The sequence below is a fragment of the Macaca nemestrina genome, chromosome 2 (genome assembly GCF_043159975.1).
Source record: "Macaca nemestrina isolate mMacNem1 chromosome 2, mMacNem.hap1, whole genome shotgun sequence".
NCBI lineage: Eukaryota > Metazoa > Chordata > Mammalia > Primates > Cercopithecidae > Macaca > Macaca nemestrina.
In genome coordinates this window covers 169,201,300-169,227,701 of record NC_092126.1, presented here as the reverse complement: position 1 = coordinate 169,227,701, position 26,402 = coordinate 169,201,300, and the positions used below count along the sequence as shown (strand labels likewise).

The window sequence follows — 26,402 nt, the reverse complement described above, 5'->3', positions numbered from 1 at the left end:
GAGAGATCTCTGTTCCCCTGGCAGTTGAGTTATGCCCAACTTAACTAAGATTTTGGTATTCACAATGTTGTGATTATTTGTATCTCCGAAGATGGGACTAAGACACTTTCCTGAGAGGAGAAACTTACAATTAGATACACCTTAATAATTAATAAAATTAATGAGATAATGAAATTGGATGCTCTCAGTATACTGCTGAGGATGAAGGAATCTTTTTGACAATTTGGAATGTTCTAGAAGACAATAAAAAAGATCAGATTGTGAACTGAGCAAAACGACCTTTGATGTGAAGTGTCAGCTAGAAATGTCAATCCAATTCAAGACTGCATACAAAGGGACATTGTGTCTTTGAGCTGAGAGGTATTAAGTTACCTGATTATCTTCTCTGGAAGAATGCATTATGGTTTAGACACTTTTATTACCTGAATGATGTAGACAAATTAGGGAAGATTAACAACCAGTTTTATTAGGAAGTAGCAGATGAGCTGGTGTGAATGGTACTGGTTGTTATGAGTTCTGTATTCTCTTTTCAGCTTTGATATGCTCTCATGTGGGAATAGTCATCCTTGAAATTTAGATAGGATAATTTATATTCTTTTCTCCAGAGAAAAGACACTTTGGGAATGAAAGGGAGGGGAAGTGTTTAAAACGGCACAAGGACCTGGGGTAACAGAAGGGTCAGAAATTCTATTATAGAATTTTTCAACTCCGATTTAAAAAAATACAATCAACAATAACCAGTTGTTAAACCTTTATTTGAATAAGCTCGGTACATTTAGTATTTGCAGTATGTTTTTCATATATCATATATAGTACCTAATTGTTTTTGGTACACAGAATAAGGCTATTCCATGATACTATATTATTATGTTCATGTTTCCCTGGAAATATAATTTGCAAGGTCATTCTAGGAACTCTGATTATGAAATTCAACATCACTTTAAGTCAGTTACCCTGAACTCTAATGCAGTTTCTTGTCTCTTCATACTTACCCTGGAGCTATAACCTATAGTCTTATAGAAATGCCCTTTTGGAAAAGGCTCCCATTCCTTGCCTTCTGAATGACTGTCTAAATATATTTTCATCTGTAATTGCATACTACACCAAATTTGCATTATATATGAATGCCATTGAGAAATGATTAAGATAATTGTTTAGTTTATTAGTGAAAATAAGTGGTACACAAGCTAAAATAAATTATTATTTTTACACATGGCATTATTCCTAGTTGTATTGATTACGATTTACCATTTACTAAAGTATTTCAATTGGTTGACAAGGAATAATAGCACTAAACTTCCTTCAAGCAATACTGGTGACTCACTACAGCCCTAATATTAATACATTCCCTCAGACTTAATCTTTTAATTCTATTGGGAAACACCTATAAACACAACAGAATTTTTTCCTTTTCTGATGTTCATTCAAATTACATTACCTATTTCCACCATTCAGTGTAGTAATTTCTGGGAACTACCTTGAGGGGTGGATGGTGGTAAAGAAGCAGGACATTTAAACCTATATTAAAAAGGGATAGAAGAAGATTTTAGGTCACCTGTGATCTTAGGCAGCTTTCAGGAAACAGAGGAAGCACATTCGTGATGAACCTTAGTAAAACTGGCCCATATTCCCAATAATTCCCTTACCTATTAAGATTCCTGGTTGCTAAGGGCTTTATCAGTTACTTCAACAATCCTCCCTCCCCGCTAATAACAGTACCTCATTTGCGAACCATACTGGACTGTATCACAATTCCTTTTCCCCTTTCAGAAAGAACACTTTTAGGCCCCTAAATAGTCCTATAAATGGCCAAAGACATAGGACATGCTATACCTCATGAATCAGTTTCTGTCCTCTTGGCTGTTCAACAAAAGACATTTCAAATTCTCCATGAGGCAATATATTACACTGCCATGAGATTACTTTCTGTCTTCAGCTTTGGACATTTCTTAACTATTAACTGGGATTACTTCCTTTTTGCTCCTCTACAACCCATTCTCTATACAGAAACTATAGTGATTTCTTTCAATGTGACATTAGATTCTACTACGTAAATCACCAGTGGCTGCTTACTGTAACTAGAACAAAATTCAAACTTCTCACTCTGCAGTCTATATAGTCTGGTTCCTGATTCCTTGTCTGAACACATCGCCAATATACTTTTCCTAATTCACTGACCTGTCATAATTCACGTGCCTAGCTCACTTGAGCCTCAAGGCCTTTGAAGCTGCTATTCCAATTTGCCTGAAATGATTTTCCTTCACATCTTCATATGGCTAGTTTCTAACATCATTCAGGTCTCAACCAAATGCCATCTCCTTACATGCCATCTGTATGAGGTTTTACTTTTATTTTCTTCATTTCATTCTTCATTGTGTGTTAGTAAGTTTACATATTTATTAACTATCTCCCCTAACTAGAATGTTCTGGAAGGAAGGAGGGCTTAATGAGTTCTGATCACTACTATATTTCCAGTGTCTGGAATAGTAGGTGTTCAACAAATACTTGCTGAATGAATGAATAAATTAATGACCCAACAGTAAATAAATAAATAGCAAACAAGGCCAATATCAATGTTCTTTATTACAGTAGTTATTTAAATGTACCTCAAAATACTGTAAAAATAAATATGTGCTTTCCCTGAACATTAGGATTAAAAGTACTCATTTTACTAATTAAAAGCTAGGACCTCAGTTTACATTAATGACTGGTCCAAGATCATATGGTAAATATGTATTGCATAATTCTGGTCTCAAATCTTGTCAGCCCAGTCAGTCCTGCAGTGATTTTCTTAGAACACAATTGTGAACCAGGGATAATTAATTTGAGGTCCCCTGATAGGCTTGAGGGGGTTTGTGAATCCTTTGAAAAGGTATTGCATGTTCTTTTGGGAAGAGGGTCCATAGCTTTCATCATATTATCAATGGAAGCCATAGACTAAAAGAGGCTGGGAATCTCTTTAAGCAATACCATTCTCAAACAAATTATTCTGAATCCTCCCTAGGTAGATTGGAAGGCTGCTGGCTTCAACATTTTCTGTTAGAGAAGGAACACCTGTGAAAAACCTATCACTGGCTGACTAGACATATTCTCCTTTCCAGCACCAACTCTGGGGCATAGCGGGCCTCACAGGCTGGCTAACCCTTCTCGGAGGTCATGGGAAAAAGATGTCTGGTTCAATGAAGATGAGAAGGGAAGTATCATTCTAATCATGTGGAAAGCTCACTGTGCTCTTAGTTTGTGTTTGTAGCATTCTTAGCTTAATTTCAGGGATGTTACTGTAGCTGTGAAGATTAGATAATGATAAGAAAACCAATTCTTAGGCACCAGACAGACAATATGAAAAAAATACATAATTCTAAATGTAGGTCAAATTTTATATTTATCAGCATTGACGTAGTGTTGTGGTCTGTTCTTAAATTTGTTTTTGTTTTATGAAAAACAATGAATGCAATAATCTTCTAATACAGTGATTAAGAAACAGGGTATATTTTTCCACATACTATCAAAGCAGAGTAAAGAGTGAATTTTGCCATGGGAAATACTATATTGCTATAGTATTTATAGTAAGTAAGAATATTAAGTTTACCAAGTTTTTCTAGACTGAAGACTTAACACTAAATAAGGCACATTTTCCCTGTTAAGGTTTCTCTTGAGTCTGTTACTTTTCAGTAGATGATGATGATGATGATGATGATGACAGCAACAGCAGCTAACATTTGTTGCTTATTATGTACCAGGTACTGCTCTAAGTGCTTTACATGTATTACTTCACTTAATCCTCCCAGCAACTATGTCCATGAATTAGGTATTATTATTATTTATTCTTAGAGATCAGGAAAGTAAGATGAGGAGTTATTTAACTTGGTAATGAGGGATAAAACCAAGATTCATATCCCACCTGTCTGATGCCATGCCCAAGTCTTTCACCACTATGCTTTCCTGTCTCCCTCTGTGGTAGTGCAGTGATACTCTGGAGATGTAACATATCTTAATTAAAAATACTTTATTGCTGAAAAGTGCTCACCAGCCTCTGAGCTTTCAAGATTACCATCTGAGTGATAATCTTTCTGCTGGTGGAGGGTCTCGCTTTGATGTTCATGGCTGCTGACTGATCAGGGTGGCTGTGGTAATTTCTTAAAATAAGACAACAATGAAGTTTGCCACATGATTGACTCTTCTTTTCACAAATGATTTCTCTGTAGCATGTGATGCTGTTTGATAGCATTTTACCCACAGTAGAACTTCTTTCAAAATTGGAGTCAATCCTCTCAAACTCTGCCATTGCATTATCAATTGAGTTTATAAAACATTCTAAATATTTTGGTCTTCATTTCAAAAACATTCACAGAATCTTTACCAGGAGTAGATTCCATCTCAAGAAACTCACTGCTTTGCTCATTCATAAGAAACTACTCTTTACCTGTTCAAGTTTGATAATGAAAGTACAACAATTCAGTTATGTCTTCAGGCTTCACTTCTAATTCTAGTTCTCTTGTTATTTTCATCACACTATGTACAGTTACTTCTACTGAAGTCTTAAGTGCCTGAAATTCATCCACGAGGGTTGGAATCAACTTCTTCCAAATGCCTGTTAATATTTATATTTTGACCTTGTCCCATGAATCACAAATTTCTTTATGACATCTAGAATGGGGTGGATACGTTCCAAAAGGTTTTCAATTTACTTTGCCTACATCGATGACAGAAATCACTATCTATGGTAGCTATAGCCTTATGAAATTTATTTCTTAAATATAAGACTTGTAAATCAAAATTACCCCTTGATCCAAGGGCTACTAATAGATGTTGTGTTAGCAGGCATTGAAACAACATCAATGTCTTTGTACATCTCCATCAGAGTTTTTTGATGACCAGGTATTGTCAATGAGCAGTAGTATTTTGAAAGAAATCTCCTTTTTTCTGAGTGGTAGGTCTCAACAGTGGGCTTAAAATATTCAGTAAACCATGCTATAAACAGATATGCTCTTGTTCGGGCTTTGTTATTCCATTTGTAGAGCTCAGGCAGAGTAGATTTAACATAATTCCCAAGAGCCCTAGGATTTTCTAAATAGTAAATAAACATTGGCTTCCAGTTAAAGTTACAAGACAGTCAGCCTATCCTTTGATTCTTTGAAACCAGGCATTGACTTCTCCTCAATCACTATAAAAGCCCTAAATGGCATTTCCTTCCAAGTAGAAGGCTATTTCACCTATATTAAGAATCTGCTGTTGTCAGCCACTCTCATCAATTATCTTAGCTAGATCATCCAGATAACTTGCTTCTCTATCAGCACTTGATACTTCACTTTGCACTTTTATATTACAGAGATGGCTTCTTTAATTAAACTTCATGAATCAATCTCCACCGGCTTCAAACTTTGCTTCTAAAGCTTCCTCACCTCTCTCAGTCTTCATAGAATTGAAGAGTCAGTGCCTTGCTTTGGATTAGACTTTGTCTTAAGGGAATGTTGTGGCTGGTTTGATTTTTTTTTTTTTTTTTTGAGATGGAGTCTTGCTGTGTCGCCAGGCTGGAGTGCAGTGGTGCCATCTCAGCTCACTGCAATCTCCACCTCCTGGGTTCAAGCAATTCTCCTGCCTCAGTCTCCTGAGTAGCTGGAACTACAGACACGTGCCACCGCACCCAGCTAATTTTTGTATTTTCAGTAGAGACAGGGTTTCACCATGTTGGCCAGGATGGTCTCGATTTCTTGACCTCATGATCCGCCTGCCTCGGCCTCCCAAAGTGCTGGGATTACAGGTGTGAGCCACTGTACCCGGCCTGGTTTGATCTTTTATCTGCACCACTAAAACTTTCTCTATATCAGTAATAAGCTTGTGTTGCCTTCTTATCATTAGTGTTTTACCTAGAGTAGCACTTTTAATTCCCTTAAAGAACATTTTCTTTGCATTTACAACTTCCTTACTGTTTAGTGGAAGGGGCTTAGCTTTCAGCCTAGCTGGGCCCTCCTCACTCAGCTTAATCATTTCTGGCTTTTGATTTAAAGCGAGAGATAATGTGACTGTTCCTTTCACTTGAACACTTAAGAGGTCATTGTAGGGTTATTAACTGGTCTTATTTCAATATTGTGTCTCAGGGAACAGGGAAGTCCCAGGAGATGGAGAGAGATGAGGGAACAGCTAGTTGGTAAGGCTGTTAGAACATATAAAACATTTACTGATTAAATTTGTCATCTTATATGGGTGTGGTTTGTGGCACCTCAAAACAATCAGAATAGAAACATCAAAGACCGCTAATCACAGATCCCTCAAACAAATATAATAATGATTAAAAAGTTTAAAATATGGCCAAGAACCACCAAAATGTGACACAGAGACATGAAGTGAGCACATGCTGTTGGAAAAATGGTGCAATAGACTCACTCAGTGCACGGTTGCCACAAACTTTCAATTTGCAAAACATGTAGTGTCTGGGAAGTGCAATAAAGTAAAGTGCAATACAAAGAGGTATGCTTCTATATCCTCTTTTCAATACAAAGATGCTAGGTAGCCAATTTCTACCACTGTCTTTGTCTGTTTGGGTTATGCTCACTTTCCCCTACAACTTTCCCATGACTTTTATACTGTCAACTTTTTCGAATAGTAGATGAGACACACACTTGTACCCTCAGATCTGCAAAGACTCCTTTGGCCAGTTGGAACTGAATCCCATTTTTAACTGAACTTGATGAAAATAAAGTACATTATTAGCCTGAATTTTGCATAACTCTAAAATGTATTAATCTTGGTAAAAATTTTATTCTTAGTTTTAGAATCCTCATGAAGTACTTAGAATGTTTAAATGAGATAACACTGGGTATATTAAACGTTATGAAATTGCCATTTCTGTAGCTTAAAAATGGTCAATTGTTGCCATTGTCAAGTGGTTAAACCTAAGGTAAGTACTCAAATGTTAATCGCTATTGTTTGTTGTTAAGAGAAATTATTCTCACTCTACAATCCTCCCTCCCTGAAAACTTTCCTAGTTTGGAATGTACTGCTGATAACTGGTGCTAGGGAGACAGGGTTGAACTTGCTCATAATTTTAATTTGTAATACATAGGCTTTTAAAATTCATATCATAGCAGATATACCTCCAAATGATACCACAAAGACAGGCTAGAAAATGGGCCTTAGAAGATTAAGTTAATAAAGGCTTATTATTTTTCCTATGAATGTACTTTTAACTAGATAACTTATCAATAGAAATCAAGTTCATGAAGCAGGTTTATGGGACCTGTATTAGTTTCCTATCACTGCTGTAACAAATTAGCACAAACTTATAGTTCTGGAGGTCAGAAAGCCCTAAAATCAAGGTATCAGCAGAGTTGTTTTTTTTTGGACTCTTTAAGAGAAAATCCCTTTCCTTCAGTTTTCCAGTTATTCATTGGCTCATGGTCTATTCCTCCCTCTTCAAAACCATCAATGCAGCATCTTTAAATCTCTCTCTCTCTGACCTCTGCTTCCATCCCCACATCTCCTCTGTGAGTCCTGCCTGCCTCTTTCCTTTAAAATGCCCTTATAATCATATTAGGCCCATCCAGATAATCTGGTATAATCTTCCCATCTCAACAATCCTTAGTTTAGTCACATCTGTAAAGTCTCTTTGCCATCTGAGGCAACATATTCACAGGTTCTGAGGATTAGGATGTGAACATCTTTGGTGGGGTGGGGAGGGGGGCATTAATCTGTGTGTCACAGAGACCAAAATATTCTAGGTAGCCAAATTTCAAATAGCAAGCAAGATGGTATCTCATTTCTTTAAACCTCATAGCATGGTAAGCTGCAAAGACATTTTTACATATACCCTCATCATTATTTAAAGAGATTGTGATTTACAACTCTCCAGTCTCTCTTTTGGCACAAGTGTATGGAAATCATGGTCTTAGCTTTGGTTTGTAGAACCAGATTTTACTCCTTTACCCAGTTTTAGTTAATCCCATTTATATTTAAATTTGTCCTTTTTGAGCATTCATACTGCTATGCTTAGCCAAAGAATTATTAGTACAGCAAGTGCTTCCTGCACTTCTTTCTCCTAACTCTAGGAAAAAAAAGCACATGTGTTTAGTTGAGAACCAACCAATACAGAATTCTAGCACTTCTCATTACGCCTTTTTTGCGCCCTTCCTTCAGGCACTATGTTGACATCTCAATAAGCAAATAACATCAGCATTGCAGGTGTTAACACCAATGACTATACCATGAGAAATTCCCTTATGTCGCTCTTTGCATGGGTAAAGTTAACTCAAATGTCTTCCTTCTCTTACCTAAAATATCTGCTTGCCTGACCTACATCTCCCTTGTCCATTGTTTCCAATGAACACTAGCCCTTAAACACTGAAGCTTCATCAGCACATGCCCATCATAACAGCATAACATCCTTGTCCTGCTGGAAACTATTCAGCATCCAGAGGACCATCTTTATGCTGATAACACTAAAATATAAAATAATGCCAACAGCTGGTGCTACAAATGGCTTTTAAAAACGATGTTCATTCACTAAAATTCCTCTTGCTACTTTTGACATGAAACACGCAGTCTCTAATTATTCTGATCAAGACGGTGAAATACAAAAACAAACTTTAATTGTGTTTAACAGATATTTAATCAGGACTCACTGAACTACAGATTAAAGCTGAAATTCATAAACCATAATTACCCGATTGTCGCAATCTTTTGGTCCACATTCTCCTTCCGTCTGGGCGTCTGGCACCTTGCCCCGAATTTCTTTTACTGTCTTCTCAGCTTCGTTACTGTTCATGTTTTCCAGCAGAGATTTAGCACAGATTACAAAATATCTGTTCTTGGCAACTTTCTTCATTAGCTTTTTTCCCCCTTGCAAAAAAGTTTATTTTTTTTCCTACCAGAGTAGCTGGAACAGGCATACGTTTAGGGTGCTTTGATGACACAAACTAATTATATAGTTATCAGGAGATAATACGGTAGTGATAACTAAAGTTACTATAGTTATCATGTAGGTATCACGCAATTTCTCCAGTATACCATGCGGTGTGTCCCAGTCACCATGTAATTACCTAATGTCGCTACTGCATTGTTTCATGGAAAAAGCTTATCTCACCCCAACAAAACCTTTTCTGCCACATTTAGAGGAAAAATAAAGAAGTGAAATTCTTAGTTCTTATTTCCAGTACTGTTCATTCCCAGTAAGATGTTGTTACACAAATTTAAGGGAAACACCTGTCCTCTCCTGAAAATTTGCTTTTACAGGGAGCAAGTGGAGAAATTCTGTTTTTTTTTTTTTTTTCCTGCCTCACTCTTTCCAGGGAAGAGAAGTAATTACCAACAATACATACATTTTTTCTTTTGTTTTTTTAAAAAAGAAACCAATCACCCCAGCCCCGCCCCGAAAGAAACACCCTATTTACTTAGGATTCGTTTAGTCTGGCACTTCCCCCCTATACTCTTTCCTTTCAAATTTCAGTCACTCACATTTGTTTTTCCTAGAATTATGGTGTAAATCATTCTTAACAAGCTAACTTGAAACTTCTCTCACTCAGTAGAAACACAAAATGCCACTGTAATTGAAACACGGAAGCTTGAAACTCTTTCTATCCAGTTCTTTTGGGCCACTCTTCAGAAGGACATGCCGAGTTTCCCTCACAGTGCGGTAACCCCGGTGTCACACAGCTAGGATAACATCACAGACCAAGGCAAGAGCATAAAGAGAAGGCACTGGCTAAAGAAGAGGTGGGTGGTTCCTTTATTCCTCCCAGTTGGGCAGTCAACCCTATGAAGCAAGGACTGTAGTTGCTACTTATTTATCTCAAGTTGATGGCTTGAAGTCTGACCTCACTAAGACCTTTAGATGTGACATACCACCTGAGAGTTCCAGTTTAAAACAGGATGTAGCAGCTTCCTTTGCAGCACAAGTTGAAAGCTATTTCCATTTCTGCTTTTATTAGTCACCTCCCAATCTGTGAGCTGCCCCTTCAATTGTACACTTAACTCATGTCGGGGTAAAAATCACCTCCAGATTTAGAAGGGCCAGAAAAATTGCTATCCTATCCTAGCACATTGTTCTTCAATCACACAGTTCCTCTAAATACAGTTGACAGCCTTTGAGATGCAAAATGCATCACTTTAATGTAGTAGAGGTCCCCTTCACTGCATTGCCAAATCTATTTAGCAGAATCTTCTTGGAATAATCTGTCCCTAGACCTGAGGATGCACAGTGATTTTAAGCATTTTAAGCTAACGATAATAGTTAGTGCTGAGAACAGATGTACCTGGCTGTGATGTGATCTATTCCAGTAGGCTTTTATGAGCTGTTCATTCCTATTGACTTAGCATTTTATGTCTGTGCTTTTGCCTGGTGTGATGGTTGCATAGGGGTGTCATGTGTGTATTTTCCTGATGTGTGATGGCTGCACAGGGGGCTGTGTGTATTTTCTCAGTGCAATGGCTACACAGGGTGTTATATGTGTGTTTGCCTGGAGTTATAGCTGCACATGTTATTGTGTGACTTTTCTATTTGATGCTTGCTCGCAGGGTCCTATGTGTATCTTTTTCTTAGTGTGATGGTTGCACTCATTGCTGTGCTAATGATGGACATTTCTAGCAATTATCTATCTACAGGATCCTCAGGAAAAAAAAATTGCAGTAAAATCAATAAACAGTGCTAGACAGGCCCTTGTAAATATGAAATGACACCATGCATAAATGCCGTTTCCTACTATAGCATGTTAAAATCCAAATTCTGTTACGTTATTGGCATTGGGATAAAATTTCTATGGTCTCTCCATCTCCTTCATATATTGCAATCTTTTGGGGGAAGTTGAGATTACTGCTGGTTGGAGGGCTTTTACACATGAATCTATGTAATAATACTTTTTGCTACATTGTCCTACACATCATCTCTTATACTCCATTCTGACTTATCCTGGCATAATAGCTGATATTCTAAAAGTGAATATGCCTTTCATTTATTCCTTCAGTCTCACCAAGCCCTCCCCATATGCCCCCTACATCACACATACAAAACCCCCTTGCTTGCCTCCCTCTCTCTAGTTTCTCTGTATCCCTCCTGTGTTCACCAAATGGAAGTGACAAAGGAAACAACCAATGAGATTAAAATCTTTTGAAACCCCTGGAATACAGATGAGCTGGGAGGCATCTGGAAACAAAACCAGACACTTGAAATCAAAGAGACAAGTAAATTACTATCCTAATCTAGGAAGAATAACTAAAGGTGTCAGTGGGGTTCCATTGATAGCACTTGGCTCTGGGCCAGAATGCTAAGGGTTCAAACTCCACACCAGCTTTGGGCTCAGGCCCAAGACTTGCTACTGCAGGGGGCAGCAGCATGTGCTGCAGCGTTAAAGGTGTCAGCCTTCTGCAGAGAGGTTAAGTCCAAGTCCTTCTGCCTGTTTGTCATTACACCCCAGAGAGACACAGAGATAGCCCTAGCTTTCTCTTTGCTGCCTTTCTCAATAGAACAGGCCGAGGAGGAACTAGTGCTCAGCAGCAGTACTTGGTAGTACCCGTATTACACAATTAATTAGTAAAATTCCCCTTTACTGATAAGGCTGCTTGAAGTATGTGCAAGAAAATCCACTGTCCCTCTCCCCACACGAAAAACCTGATGTTTGTCCTAAAGATTCTTCCATCAATGCAAAGAGCTAAGTTTGGAAACCTAAAACCATGTGTCTAAAAGAAAGAAAATGTTTTCATTGGAACAGCTTACATGTCTGGTACACTTGCATAAAAACTATCGCATAGCATTTTAGAGCTAAAATTGCTATAAAATGCTTAATACAGTAAGAGTAATTATGAGATTTTGCATGCACAGCTGGTATACAACTAAAAGTCTCAGCCACATATTCAATGGAGCATGGGAAAACCATTTATAAAAATTCCTGGTATGCCAGTTTAACTCACCATCAACAGCCTATCAACACTTCATTCTTTAAGTGGATAGGGAAGACATTTACCTACCAAATGCTTTATTTCTTCTCTCATGGATGTTATCAAGACTTGATTCAAGGAATTTGAGTTATTACTTAGAGAGTAGAAATATAAGCTGTTAACAGGACATAAATGACCTGAATGCAAGGCTTTTCCACTGAGTGAGGAAGTTACGATAATAGTAGTAAATAATGAACCAAAAGACCTAAATAATGAACCAAAAGACCAAATCATTAAATCTACTTGTATCTTCCCTTTTTAACCTCCGCTTTTGCTATCTTCACATATTCTTATCTCTCTTCATTTCTCTAAGATTCAAATCCTTGGGTGAGTTCCTGGGTACTCTGGACCCCCTTCCATAGCCCACCTGGCCTTGCCTTCCCCTGGGTAACACCCTGAAGACAGAGCTCTTCCTTTACATTTTCCCCCAATCGAATTATAACAGGTGTTTGTTCTCCATTCCCTTTAGTTCCAGCTACATCACTTGAAAAGAAGCTGATTTGGATGAGTTGTTAATGGTTAATAATAATTTAACAAAGTTTATTTCTTGATGAAAACATTGATTTTAAGAGTCAAATGAAGAATCTCTTTATTGTGGTCTTTTAGGCTCTATGGAAAATGCCATAATAGGTGAGATGATTCTAATCAGAAGCATTGATGGATGCTCCATTGCACTTTTCTGGGCATATGAAAAGGAGCCAGTGGATATATGGGAACTCCCAGGTGGACAGGAAGTTTGGGGACACAAAGGCAGCATGACACAATACAAAATGAACTGGAACAGAATCAGGAAACTCAAGTTTTAGGACCAACAAACTTTGCCACGAAGTGTTTGGCAGACATTCAGTTTCTTAACCTGAGAAATGAGGCAGGCCCTGGGATCAGAAACTCTCCATGATCCTTTCTGGCTCTTATATTCTGTGACTCTCTGACTGCAGGTCGGTCAGCTCTCCTGGATCAGCTAACACATCCAGTTAAGAACTAATGGTTCTGAATAAAGATGGCGGTCATTCCACACTGAGCCAACCTAACTAAAGAGGTGTTGATGTCCATTGGTGAGTTTTATCTGTTTGCCTACAACCTGCATACATTACTTTTGAGTTGGCTCCTTTATGCTATACAGTATTTCTTAGCATTTTGTTTTCCCTCATTTACTTAATTCGGCAGACATTTAATGAGCACTTTCTATACATGAAACAGAATCAATCACTAAGGACAGGATTGAACAGGGCACCATCTCTGTTGCACAGATGATTTTATTATTCTTGTCCATTATCTCTCTCTCTCTCTCTCCCCACCTTCACTTTTATGCATAAACAGATATACTTCTAGAACTATAAAAGTAGTATATAAAAAATAAGAGGAATTAGACTTATCTGAGCCAGTCTGAAATACTGTTTATTTTAAACAAAGGAATATGATAATAATTTGTGTTGGCAAAATATATGCATTCAATTATGCACTTCAATAGTATGAAGGGTATTTCTCAACATGTATTTTGAGGTCAGTAATTTGCAATAAGGGTAACAATTTGGGGGAAAGAAGATTATAAAGGTAAAACTTTCCCTTCTGTAGAATCCTGATAAAGTCCTAGGATAAAATCTGTGACTTGTGTAAATAACCTCTGGGAAAGTGAGATCATAGAATATTTTTGTTTAGTTTTTGTTTTTCCTCTAAGGATTTTGGGTTCTTATCCCTCCAAATTTTATTTCCTGACTTAAAAATAATAACTGCCACTTATTGAGTAAATATTAAATTCCATCCACTTCAAATACATTATTTTTATAAATACAATATTAAATACAGTATATTAATATATTGTATAATACAATAAGATATAATATATTGTAAATATTAAATACAATATGCTATTAAAGCAACTCTGCAATATAGATATTATTACTCTAACAGACACGAAAACTGTGGGTCAGAGAGGTGAAGTAACTTGTCAAAAGTAATGCAGTGTGCAGAGTTGGAATTTAAACTCAGGTATGTATTTGTCTAGGCAATATGGCTACATAACCATTTCTTGGTTCTGCTGAATCTAACTTTATTTTAAAAATGAGTAATCTTGCTTGAATGCTTTGTTAGCAAGTAAGGAAAGCACACTTTATACTGTTTCTTCACATTCATTCATTGCATTACATATAGTTCAATGAAAACAGGAGATGGTTAAGATTTTTTCAGTGTGGATCTGGTTGCCTTTTCATATTGACTTAGACTAAGATAATTAAATTTGGGCTCTCAATCAAAGTGAAAGAATAAGCAATTTGCTATCTGAATAAGTATTTGTTATTAATTGATCAGACACGGATAAGGTGTGTTATTACAACTCTATTTGTAAGGTATGGTTTACGTTGTTCTCCTGCATATTACTCTGTGCTGTTTTTCATTTTCTTGCACTTTGGACTTTTTGTTTTGTTTTTATGAATTTAGTCACAGTTGGTTGTGTTTTGAACTTTGTAAAAATGTAATACTAAGGAAATTAAAAAAAGAAAGAAAATATTTTCAAAATGATGTCAAAATCAAATCTACCGCTCACTAATTTGATTTGTAGGAAATGGAGAACAAAGTATTAGAAGCAGAATGCTTTTAAATAATCCTAATTACTTCAATGTGCAAATGCATCGACTAAATCGAAGCATGCGTTTAACACTTTGCACTTCAATTGTGCTTATTCATCTAAGTTCTATGGATAGCAATTCTATAAAAAACAAGAGATATAGCCAGCTGTTCCAAAGTTATTGGGGGAAAACTGTTGTTCTAAAATTCAAGCTTACCCCTCAAGTCAACCCACTTTTGGACTAATGCAGATCATTAGGTCAAATAACACAAAATAACATAATTTACTGTAACTACTCAGGTTTCCCCAATTGACTCTGCCTTCCCTATTCGTTTTTTCTGCCTTCAGTGGGGTGGGGTGAGGATGTAGAGGAAGGAAAGCTTTTGTTAGCAAAGCCACGGAGTGGAAACAGCAAGGCTTTTGGTAGTCAAGCCACACAGCATTAAGCAGGGCTAATCTTGAGGAATGATGCCATGGGGTTAGAGTGGTTTGTGATCAAGGCTGAGATGGAGTCATGATGCCAGGGTTACTTAGTGCTTGGTCTAGGACCAGCTGCATCAGAACCACCTGCTGAGTATGTTAAAAAGACACATTTCAGGGTCTCACTCCAGAGCAAACCAACTGAATTAGCATCTCTTGAGGTGGAACTCAGATCTCCATTTTAAATAGGCTCCCCAAGTAGTTTTTACGCTACTGAAGACTGAAAGCACTGGCATATGCACTTAAGCTCTCTCTAATTCTATGTCCAGTGAGAGCCCTGCTGCTACACCTGTACACTCTGTCCCAGTTGTCAAGAGGTATGTGCAAGTCTAACTACTTGTCCTGGGAGGCATTAATGCTAATAATAAAGGCCCAACGGCTTAGCTAGGCATGATACTATTTGACATGCAGTATCTCATCCAATCCCCACAGCAAACTATGAGATAAAGATGATTACTATTCTCATCTTTCAGATGAGAAAAGTGAAATTCAGAAAGACTTAGTAACTCATTGTGGGTGCCAAAATAGTAACTGAAAGAGCTCTTAAGAACTATACTACTGTACTTTAACTCTTAGCCCTGCAGAAAAATATCTTGAAAGATGTTTACTTCCAAAGGTGTTCATAATTTGGTGATATCATCATTCCAAAGAAACTTGCCTAGATGCTAGTAAGATAGATTATGGAATAACACACAAGGTGTAAGCATTTCTATCCAAGGAACTTTTCCTTAGATTATTTCATAGAGACTTAAACTCTCGAAAACTAGGCTAAGAATACTTCATCAGTTTGTTCAACAATTATGCACTTTGCTAGAACCTAAGGTATACAAAGATAAACAGGACACAGTCTCTGCCTTCACTAGACTTACAGTTCTGAAAAAGAGACAAGCTTGTGTACAAATGGTTCTGGGTTAGCTTATATAGTCAGTGGAGGCCTGAAGGAGAGAGAGCAGTTCATTCTGCTGGCAGAAGGAAAAGAGGGTGAGGTCTGTAAAGTTTTAGTTACTCCAGCACTGTGCTATTGGCTAATGTAAGGAATTTAGATTTTAAAGAAGATTATATTTTTACTTGTACAGTTTTGTTACAAAAGGGGCAGACTAAGTTACTTGTATATTTTGAGCCAATAAAACTTTATCTGGTTCATTCTCTCTGGCATCAAACTGTTTTTTTTTTTCTTTGGGTAAATTTCAAGGTACAGAGCCAAGTAAGTTGTTACGTTTATTCATTCTTACACAGAGCAGCTAAGATTCTATTCTTGAAATGACTGCCTAATAAATTTTATCAGTAGTACTTTATTCCACCCAATAAAAGTGGCTCTTCGGTGACATACTGACTGTGTCCTTTATTTTCATTTGTTTCAATGACTCAGAATGCTATTATTAGACTGGCATATTTTTATAAGACAAATTTAGAAATTAAAAACAATTGAAAACATAAAGAACAATCTAGATTCTTTCCTTTGTGATAAAAGAGGATGATCTCATATACATGTAAATGTGGTTTGAGTATGTTAATGTCAGAAATGAATGAAGAAAACAAGATTCTAAAGAAAATGAGGGCCGGGCATGGTGGCTCATGCCTGTAATTCCAGCACTTTGGGAGGTCAAGGCGGGTGGATCCCCCGGGCTCTGGGGTTTGAGACCACCCTAGGCAACATGCTGAAAACCCATCTCTACTAAAATACAGAAAAGTAGCCGGGCTTGGTGGCACGCACCTGTAGTCCCAGCTACTCAGGAAGCTGAGGCACAAGAATTGCTTGAGCCTAGGTTGCAGTGAGCCGAGATCATGACACTGCATTCCAGCTTGGGCTACAGAGGGAGACTCTGTCAAAAAAAAAAAAAAAAAAAAAAAAAAAAAGAGAAAGAAAGAACGATGAAAGAGAAAGGAAAGATGAAAGAGAAAGAAAGATGAAAGAAAACAAAGAAAGAGTAAGAGAGAGAAAGAGAAGAGGAAAAGAAAGAGGAAAGAAAGAAAAGAAAAAAGAAAAGAAAGAAAAGAAAAGAAAAAAGAAAAGAAAATGAGGTGCTGGAATGTCGAAGTTCAGGCTAATCACTTAAGGCAAAGGTACAAGGATCCATAAAAGAAAAAGAAATTATGAAATATGATATGATTCAGTTTGGGGAAACTGAAAATCTATGTATCCCATATTTCAGTAACTGAATAAATTGGAATCAGACATGTATTCTTTTCTAAGTTGAATTATTAACAAATTTGAGATTCAGTGTTTAGATTATTTACTGCTTGCTTAAAACTTTTATTTTTCAAATTATTAGAGTAATTTTCAAGCATTAAGAAAGTTCAAGAAAAAGGAAATAGAAATATCAAGTAATTCCACCATACAGAGATAACTGCTCTTTATATTTGAATGTATTCTCTAACATCATTATCAAATACTTTCGTTTTTGTATTTGGGATTGTTTTAGGTATATGAATTTATTTGTATCTTTTGGATATGTTATTTTATAAACTTTTTCGAATAAAATATTATTTAAAATAAGTTTAAGAACTATCTAATTTGCATATATATGTGGTGATACATATGGCTATTCTGTAATTTAATACTTTCTTGAATTTTGTTATTTAAGATTTAAAAATCTTTTTTCTCTTTTATAAATGACATTGTGATAAACATCTCTGTACCTAAATCTTTGTCTGAGATTCTATTTCCTCTACATAGATGCCTAGAAGTAAAATTAATGGGTCAGAGGATATATTTCTAAAGCAAGGTTCTTGATAATATAATGCTGTATTACTTTGCAGAATTTTGTGTTAATATATAGATCTCCACTATCACTGTAAGTGTCTATTTTACTGTACCATTACCAGCATTGAGAATTACTATTTTTCATAAATCATGACTTTGAATCCTAGTGAATTATACTTTTTCATGTTTATTAGATATTTGTATATCCTTTCATAATTTTTCTCTTTATATATTTTTTGCCATTCTATTTGATTGAACATATATCTCAATATCTTCATATTTGTTGCTTCAACTTCATCTCTGATTGTATCACCATAGTCTGAGCTCTCCTTACCTTGCTCTGAATGATGGCATCATGTCTGCCTGGTCTGTATTCCAGGTTTCTTCCATTCTGATTTATTCTGCACACTGATGCCCAACAGTTACTTTGAAAATATGCTTTTATCATGTCAGTCCTGACCAAGAACCTATGACAACTCCTGGTTATTTATCTATCAGCTACATTCACCTGCCTTGTTCAGGGGAAAATTCATACCATTCTTGGATACTCCCTTATGAGTTCTGTTGAATAATTTAGGTTATTGCTATATGGACCCTATATGCACTTATGTTTTTATAAGTGGGTATTTCTATACAAAGACAGAGAGACACAATGCGGAGTACTAGAACACAAGAACTGGAAGGGGCTTTAAAGTACATCAAAACCAATTGTCCACATTCATAAATAAAAAAAAATTGGCCTACAGAGTTTAATGAATTACCCATGGTCATGGAGTCAATTCAGTGACAGAACTAGGACTAGAAACTAAGTTTCGTTATTCTCGTTTAGTGACTTTAAGATAGAGAATAATAAAAGTCATTTTTACAATTTAAAAAATAGAAACAGCTAGGAAGGCAGTTTAATTTCAATCTGTTGTTATGTATAAAAGATTGTTAAAATCATGCCACATAGAAGGCTTGAGGGTTCTTTTAACATGAATAATATGTACTTCTTATAAATCGATCAAATGTGTCATTAGAATTTCCATCAAAATTTGCACATCAGCAAATGACCTAGTTTATTTATACTTTGCTTATTTCCTTGCTAATCTATATTGTTTTATTTAATCTGCTTTGCTACAATAAAAGCACAGTATTTTTTATCCTAGCATATTGCAGATATTCACTAAGTTTCTTAATAATATCAATAAAAAATTCAATTTTCCTAGCAAATTCATATAAAAGATTTCTTTTGACTATAGTTAGGGATTTGAAGAACTACCCTTATAAAATAAAAAAAAATAGGAACTACTTCAAAATGCCTCTATTTAAATAGTAAACAACACGAACTATTGTGGAAGAATATGGGCTGTCATCCATTTAATATGATATGATTATTGCTATTTATATTCAAGAATCCCACTGTATTTGCCAAATGAAAACTTGATGGTAGTCACTGGTTTAGAAATGAGAGTTACCAAATATATTTATTATTTGTGGAAGAAGGGTAGGACAGAAGAGGTAAACGTGGAAATAGCCATGAATGGACCTAACTGATAGAAGCTCAATGATTTCCAAGGGCTGATTAACAAAGCACGTGTTTGCCTAACAAAATAATTGACAGAAAAGGTATTTATTAAATCACAAGGTGATTCAACTGTTTATAAAATACAAGGTTTAAACAAAATGGTAGTTCATCAGCAGCAATGAGAGCTCAGCTATGTTTTCTTTCCGTGTGCGCACGTGTGTAACCAAACAGGTCCACTGTTCACTTAACACTCAACCAATGTTTATTAAGCACCTGCTTTGTGCTAGAAGCCCTCTACTACCCAAAATAAGTAACCCTGTTATTCTGTTACAGAATACTCGACTATTCTGGACTACTGTAGAATAAAAATTAATAATAATTTATACCTGATATAAGGTGTTATAACAAAAACAATAAATTGAGTGATAAGAGGAGACAGATGAAACAGCACCCTAAATTTCTCATTTCATGTAGTATATTACTTCATTAATGACAATAATTAACCAGTCTTGAATGTTTTTCAGAAAAATAACAGTGATCATTACTAAAAGAATAAACTATACTTTAAAACTTCAAATTGCTAGATTGATAAAAGCTAAAAAGGTAATCATATATGAAAAGAGAGAGAGAGTAAGAAAGTGAGAATAGACCAAGCAAGCATAAAAACATGGAAAATATAAAAAAGATTTCTGAGATAGGACTAGATATATTTTTTACAAAAGGAATATTAGTTAATTTAATTAACATTAAAATAATAACCATAATAATTATAAAAGATAAACATAATTTAACCATAGGATAGCAGTTTAAGGACACTAGTTTTGGTATCAAAAACAGGATTCAAATATTATTCTGCCATTAACTTGTTATAATCTCTTTCCTATTGGTGTATTTAGTCTATTTACCTCAACTTTCTGCTCTAAAAAATGGAAATAAGAATAACTAAATGTAGAAAGTATTGGGAAAAAATAGTATGCAATGCTTAGTGACCAGCACAACTAAACATTCAATAACTGTAATTTGTACTATTATGTGTTTTAAATGATGTATCTAACTATGTACCCATACAAATTAAAAAAATAGAAAAATGGTGCTGATTGTCTCAATGCAGAGTTGCCACAAGCCTTCAATTCGTGAAAAAACTCAGTATCTGTGAAGTGCAATAAAGCAAAGCACAATAAAAATAATATAAAAAACATAATAAAGAGAGATAAGAATCAAAGGAGTATTGTCCAAGATATATTGTTACCTTAAAAATTCCATGAAATATAAAATGTGAAAATCATAGAAACACAGTCAGACTTAAAAAGAAGATGATTATTTACAGAAAGCTACTAAAAGCGGCCCATGGTGCTGAAGCCATAGGCCTGCTGAAATCTGGATCCAGAATCACATCGAGATACCTAGTAATGAGGTCAAAAAGGCTCCATTTGAAATGGTGGACCTGAACCTGGCTTACTACTTTATCACAAGGCTGCAAAAATTTGGCCAACTGCTGCCTGGGGAAACAGCTTATATAGGGCTGTAGGACCTGTGAGGTGGAAGAATAAAGATACAGCATTATGATAAAATATTCATATAAGAATGAAGCTGAAAGCTACCATTGTAAGATCTGGATTGTGACTGAGAAGATCCAGATAAAGGCAACTATAAAAGCACTGGTTAGGTACATGTGAACAAAACGAAACAAACAAAATAAAACCTGTAAAACAAAATTCTAAAACATAAACAAGTAACCTAATGGTAAGAAAATCAATCAATAATTGTAACATTCACTCCAGATAAATCTGATTTTATAAAATTATCTGACAATGACCTCAACATGAATATGCTTGAGATGCTTAGTGATAAAGTACTCATACCTAAAAAAGAACATGATTAAAGACAGATAGAAATAAAATGAGAATAGGTGAATAAGAGTAAAAATTAATCAGAAATCTTAAAAAATTAAAAATATTCATTAATAAAAAAGTACAATAAATGAAATAAGGCAATTTCAAGGACAGAATTAAGTGAAATGGAAGGTAATGTTAAGGAATTCACTCAGAAAAAAATTGTAGTGAGAAGAATTAATTTTCTGAAAATGAAATAGCAATTGAGATACTAATCAGTAAGTTGATTAGGAAATACCAATGTATATCTTATACAAATTCCAGAAAAAGAAAATGGAGGTAATGACAAAGAAACAATAAAGAAAAGGATAATAGCTGAGAATTTTCCAAAATTGGAGTCCTGAGATTAATAAGTACGTCCTGAGTTCATGACTAAAAATTCAAAATAAATCCACATCCAGACACATTTCAGAGAAACTACAAGACATTAAGGATATAGAATAAATTTCAAAAGCTACCAGGAGAAAAAGCAAATTACTTATAATGAGATAAAAACAGATTGATAGATTTCTCTTAATTAAGAATAGTTGACAGAACAATAGTCTAAGATATAATGGAGTAATGTCTTTAAAATACTCAACAAAAATACCCAGATAAATTGCTATTTAAGATAAAAAACAAAATAAAGACATTTTTAGATATATAAAATATATGTATTACCCAAGATTCTCACTAAATAATTACTAAAAAAATGTAATAAGAAAAGTGAACCCAGAAAGGAAGCCACAGGATCTAAGAATAATGGTAGGCATAGTAATATCCAAAAAATATTAGTAAATAAAATTAAGCATTGATTATAGAAAATAGTGATCACCACTTTTGAATATGGTTAAAAACAAATAGGTAAAACTAAAACTTCATTACACAATTATAGTAACAAGATTGATACCTAATAGGTAATTAAAAGATGCTATGCTAACCACCTTTTTTATACTAAGAAGAAGGTCAGAAATACTAAAAGGTCGATTTCATATTTTCTTAGAAAAATATATAGTTCAGTATACACAAAAGAATTTTAGAATTAGTGCTAAAGAAACAGATAAACCACCTACAGATTTCAAGCCAGAAGTAAAATCCATGTACCAGATAAAATCACAAAATAAACCAAAAAAATTTTTCAATTAAAACCATATAAACACATCATTTTATTTTAATGCATTTAAATTCAGAAATAATAAAAATAGAGCAAATATGTTTACAAAGTAAAAATATACCCTTCTAAATACCTCAAGGGTTAAAAATAAAACAGATATTATGAAATATTTAAAATTGAACAAAACGACATATCAAAACATGGTATGCAGCTAATGAGAAACCAGGAGAAAAATTTAGAGTCTGAAATTCATTTTTAAAGATAATAAAAATTATTGAAAGTAAAAGGGTAATAATTCAATTCAAGAATCTAGAAAAAGAAAAATGGCCTAAAAATATAAAAAAATGGAAGGAAATAATGCTAATGCTGATAAAAGCAGAAAGTATTGACTTAGGCTACAAATAAATAATAAAGTAGATAAGCAGAATCAAAATCCAGTTTTTGTACAAATGTAAATGAAACAGAAAAATGTCTAGGGTCTAATAAAAGAAAAGACAGAAGTGTCAAATAAATAATATTATGAATAAGAGGAGAACATAACTAAGGACAAAAAATTAAAAATCATAAGAATATATAAATAACTTTATACAAATAAATTGAAGAATAAACTGTGAACTGTACTTAAAAAATAACTTCCCAAAATTGACTAGAGAAGAATCAGAAATTTCCTCTATGATTATTGGTTTATTTAGATATTCTGATATTCAAGTCTGCCTACCTTACAACCTACTGATGAAAATTACCAAGTTCAGATGATTTTAGATGCAAGTTTAACCAAACACTCAGAATAAATAATCCCAATAATATGAAAACTGTTTAAGATATAGAAAAAATGAAATATTACTCAACTTATTTTGTGAGGCTAGTATCACTGTCACAGCAAAACTCTACAGTAACAATTAAAAAAATAAGAATTAAAGATTGACCTCCCCATGTAAGCATACTACATATCAGTAAATTAAATAGTAGATTAAAAACTACACCAAGAGCAAGAATATTTTTTCCAAGAATATAAGAAATGTTTAATATCAGGAAATATATTAATATCATATAAAATATTAACATAGTGGAAAATTTTATCATAGTATTGATGCAGAAAATGCATTACATAAAATTTAACTAGTATTTCTGATTAAAAACACTTAGAAAACTATAAATAGCTTAGGAATATATTAAGAACTTCCTTAATACAGTAATTTCAATTTCTCAAAATCCCAAGCAAATGTTATGTTTCTAAAACATTTCCATTAAAATAAGAAATAGAATAGATATTTTTAATATGACTATCCTATGACCATATATACAGAGGTTTAGTAATGCCATATGACAGGAAAAAATTGAACATTTAAGAATTAGAGTTTAAGAGAATGCCTGTCATTATTTACTGCTGACATACATGTTGATGTAGAAAACTTGAGAATTTACCAGTTTAGTAATTCAAAGTACTAAGAGAGCTAAGCAAAGTTGCTGAATATATACCAATAATAACCAATAAACAATGAAATGGAAAACAGATATGAATATAATAGTGTAAGAATCTAAGTTATATGAGGAAAAAATTTACAAAATAGGTTCAAGAAATTTATGATGGAAACTTTAAAACATTATTAAATGATATGAAGATGATCACAAATAGAGGGATATAGTATGTCACTGGGCAGCAAGACACATTATAAAAATGTCAATTCTCCCCAGATTATTTTCTAATGTTAATGTAATTACAAATAAAATTCAGCAAGACTTTTGCTAAACTTAACCAACTAGCCCTAAAATTCATATTGAATAGCAAAAGACCAACAGAGCTAAAAGAATTTTAAAGAGGAACAAGGTAGAGAGACTTATCTTACCAAGTAGAAAGAATATTATAAAGCTATGGTAATTAAGGGTTATGGTGTTAGTACAAGGATAGAAAAATAGTGCATTGGATCAAATAAAGATCATATAAACAGATTTGATATAGGCAAAAGATGGCATTACAAATTAGTCAATAAAGAATGACTAATTTTTTAAATAATGCTGGGATAATTGGGTTATCCATATGGAAAAAGAATAAAATAGGGTGCATATAAGGTACCATAACCAAAAATAATTCCAGAAGGATTAGAGATCTAAATGTAAAAGGGAAACTTTTAAAACTGTTAGAAGAAAATACACAAAAGGTAAATGACCTTGGCATGTGAAAGGATTTCTTAAATGACATAAAAGCACAAATTATAAAGGAAAATATCAATAAGCCTAACTGAGTTAATATTAAAAGCTTTATAAAAACAAATACTACTGAAGCCACAGTTAAAAGGGAACCTAAAAATTGGGAAAAAAATCTTTGTAATCTCTGTGGCCCAAAATATGAAATCCAGAATATTACAACAACAGCAACAACTAATACCAAAAACCAAATCAAGTCAAACAAAACAAAACTCTTCCAAAATAATAACAGCACAATAACAACACAACAAATAACCCAATAGAAAGATGGACAAAAGATACAAATTAGGCAACACAGAAGAGAAAATCCCAATGGCTTGCAAGTAAAAAAAAAAAAAGAAATATTATTTAATTTCGATCAGACTGACAAAAATTTTAAAAAGTCCGACCATCAAAAATGTTGTGAAGCATGTGGAGAAGCGCTCATAGATTGTTACTGAGAATATAAACTGGTACAAACACATTGGAGAGAGATTTTACAATACCTAGTAAAGTTCAAAATGCATATTTCTTAAAGTTTAGCAATTCTACTTCTATGTATATACATCTATAAAAATGTTAACTGTGGTCTTGTTTGTGATTGGGAAACATTAAAATAATGTCCAACAATGAGAGAATTGATAAATAAATTTTAGTAATACATACAGAAGAATACATTTCATATAAACCAAAATATATGGCTTATGTAAAACTAATTCATGATGACAGAGGTGACAGTGGTTTTGCTTGTTTTTTACCTTTGTTAAAACTTTGGAAAATTTCACCTTCAAGGGGCACATACAAAGGACTCTTCTTAGGTGTTATAAATATTCTGTATCTTGGGTTGGGTGTTGTCACATGTATACTCATCAAGGTAAACACTTAATTTGTCTAGTTTACTGTATGTAACCTATAATAAAATAATAAAAAATAGGTTCAGAAACAAATGTTCCAAATTATTAAACTTTGTTTAACCTGGGTTCTGGATTCTTGTACTTCATATTATCCTTTATACTTTTATGTGATTTAATTTTTTTTTTTTTTTTTTTTGAGACAGAGTCTCACTCTGTCCACCAGGCTGGAGTGCAGTGGTGCCATCTCAGCCCACTACAACCTCAGCCTCCTGAGTACAAGCGATTCTCCTGCCTCAGCCTCCTGAGTAGATTACAGGCACATGCAATCATGTGTGGCTAATTTTTTGTATTTTTAGCAGAGACAGGGTTTCGCCATGTTGGCCAGGCTGGTCTCGAACTCCTAACCTCAAGTGATCCTCCCACCTTGGCCTCCTAAAGTGCCAGGATTATAGGCGTGAGGCACCATGCCCAGCCTGTGTTTTAAATATTTTACATTAGAAAGTGTATAAGGCAAACACCACAGATCTTCCTAACTAGAATTAATCGAGGTAAAGGAAAGCACTAGTGTCATCTTCTCTTCATTATCTCTGATAATAGAGCCCAATATTAATAAGCACTTCACAGCCAAACATGCCTACAAAGTGATCATTTTGTTGAATCAAAAGCAAAAGTTTTCATTCATTTCTTGACTGACTGTAGAATCTCAGGTTTCCTTAAGTGAGTGACCAGAGGGATATATTGTTGATACAGACAGATGCTGCCAATGCACAAAAATCATCCATTTAGGATTTTCAGTTGAGGAAGGGAGGCATGCATTGCTAAAGGCTTTACTTACATGAATTAACAGAACCAACAGGTGACTTTGTATCAATACTGCTATTGGCTGGCGGGTTTCACCTCTGGTTTCAGAAAAGAAAGAGACGATAGATACCTTTTCAATGCTGCATTTCAAGTCAACCGTATGAAAAGCAAGATTTTATTCCAGTCACTTTTCTTTCTCTCACAATGTGGGAGAAAAGTGCCAGCCACTGCTACTCTCGCCTCTAACCACGGTACAGATGTTTGAAAAATACGAAAACAGAGAAATGAAACAAAAAGGAAACCCTCAAAAATTAAGTTTTGCATAAATGAAAAATCAGTATTTATGTATTATAACTGCAAAAAGATCAATGGACTTTTTTGTCCTGTGTTAAACAAAAA

The 26,402-nt window shown here is 34.5% G+C and overlaps 1 protein-coding gene and 1 long non-coding RNA gene across 47 annotated transcripts in view; one reads left to right on the top strand and one right to left on the bottom strand.

Moving 5' to 3' along the window:
• The window catches only part of LOC105470366 (zinc finger and BTB domain containing 20), an 814,500-nt gene that overhangs the window by 225,179 nt on the left and 562,919 nt on the right, over nucleotides 1-26,402 (bottom strand). The window lies entirely within an intron of this gene.
• LOC139360984 (uncharacterized) overlaps nucleotides 9,581-26,402 on the top strand; it is a 36,707-nt gene continuing 19,885 nt past the window's right edge. The window contains exons 1-2 of the long non-coding RNA XR_011618572.1: nucleotides 9,581-9,708; nucleotides 12,864-12,980. This is a non-coding gene — a long non-coding RNA (uncharacterized lncRNA). The remainder of the gene's footprint in view (nucleotides 9,709-12,863; nucleotides 12,981-26,402) is intronic.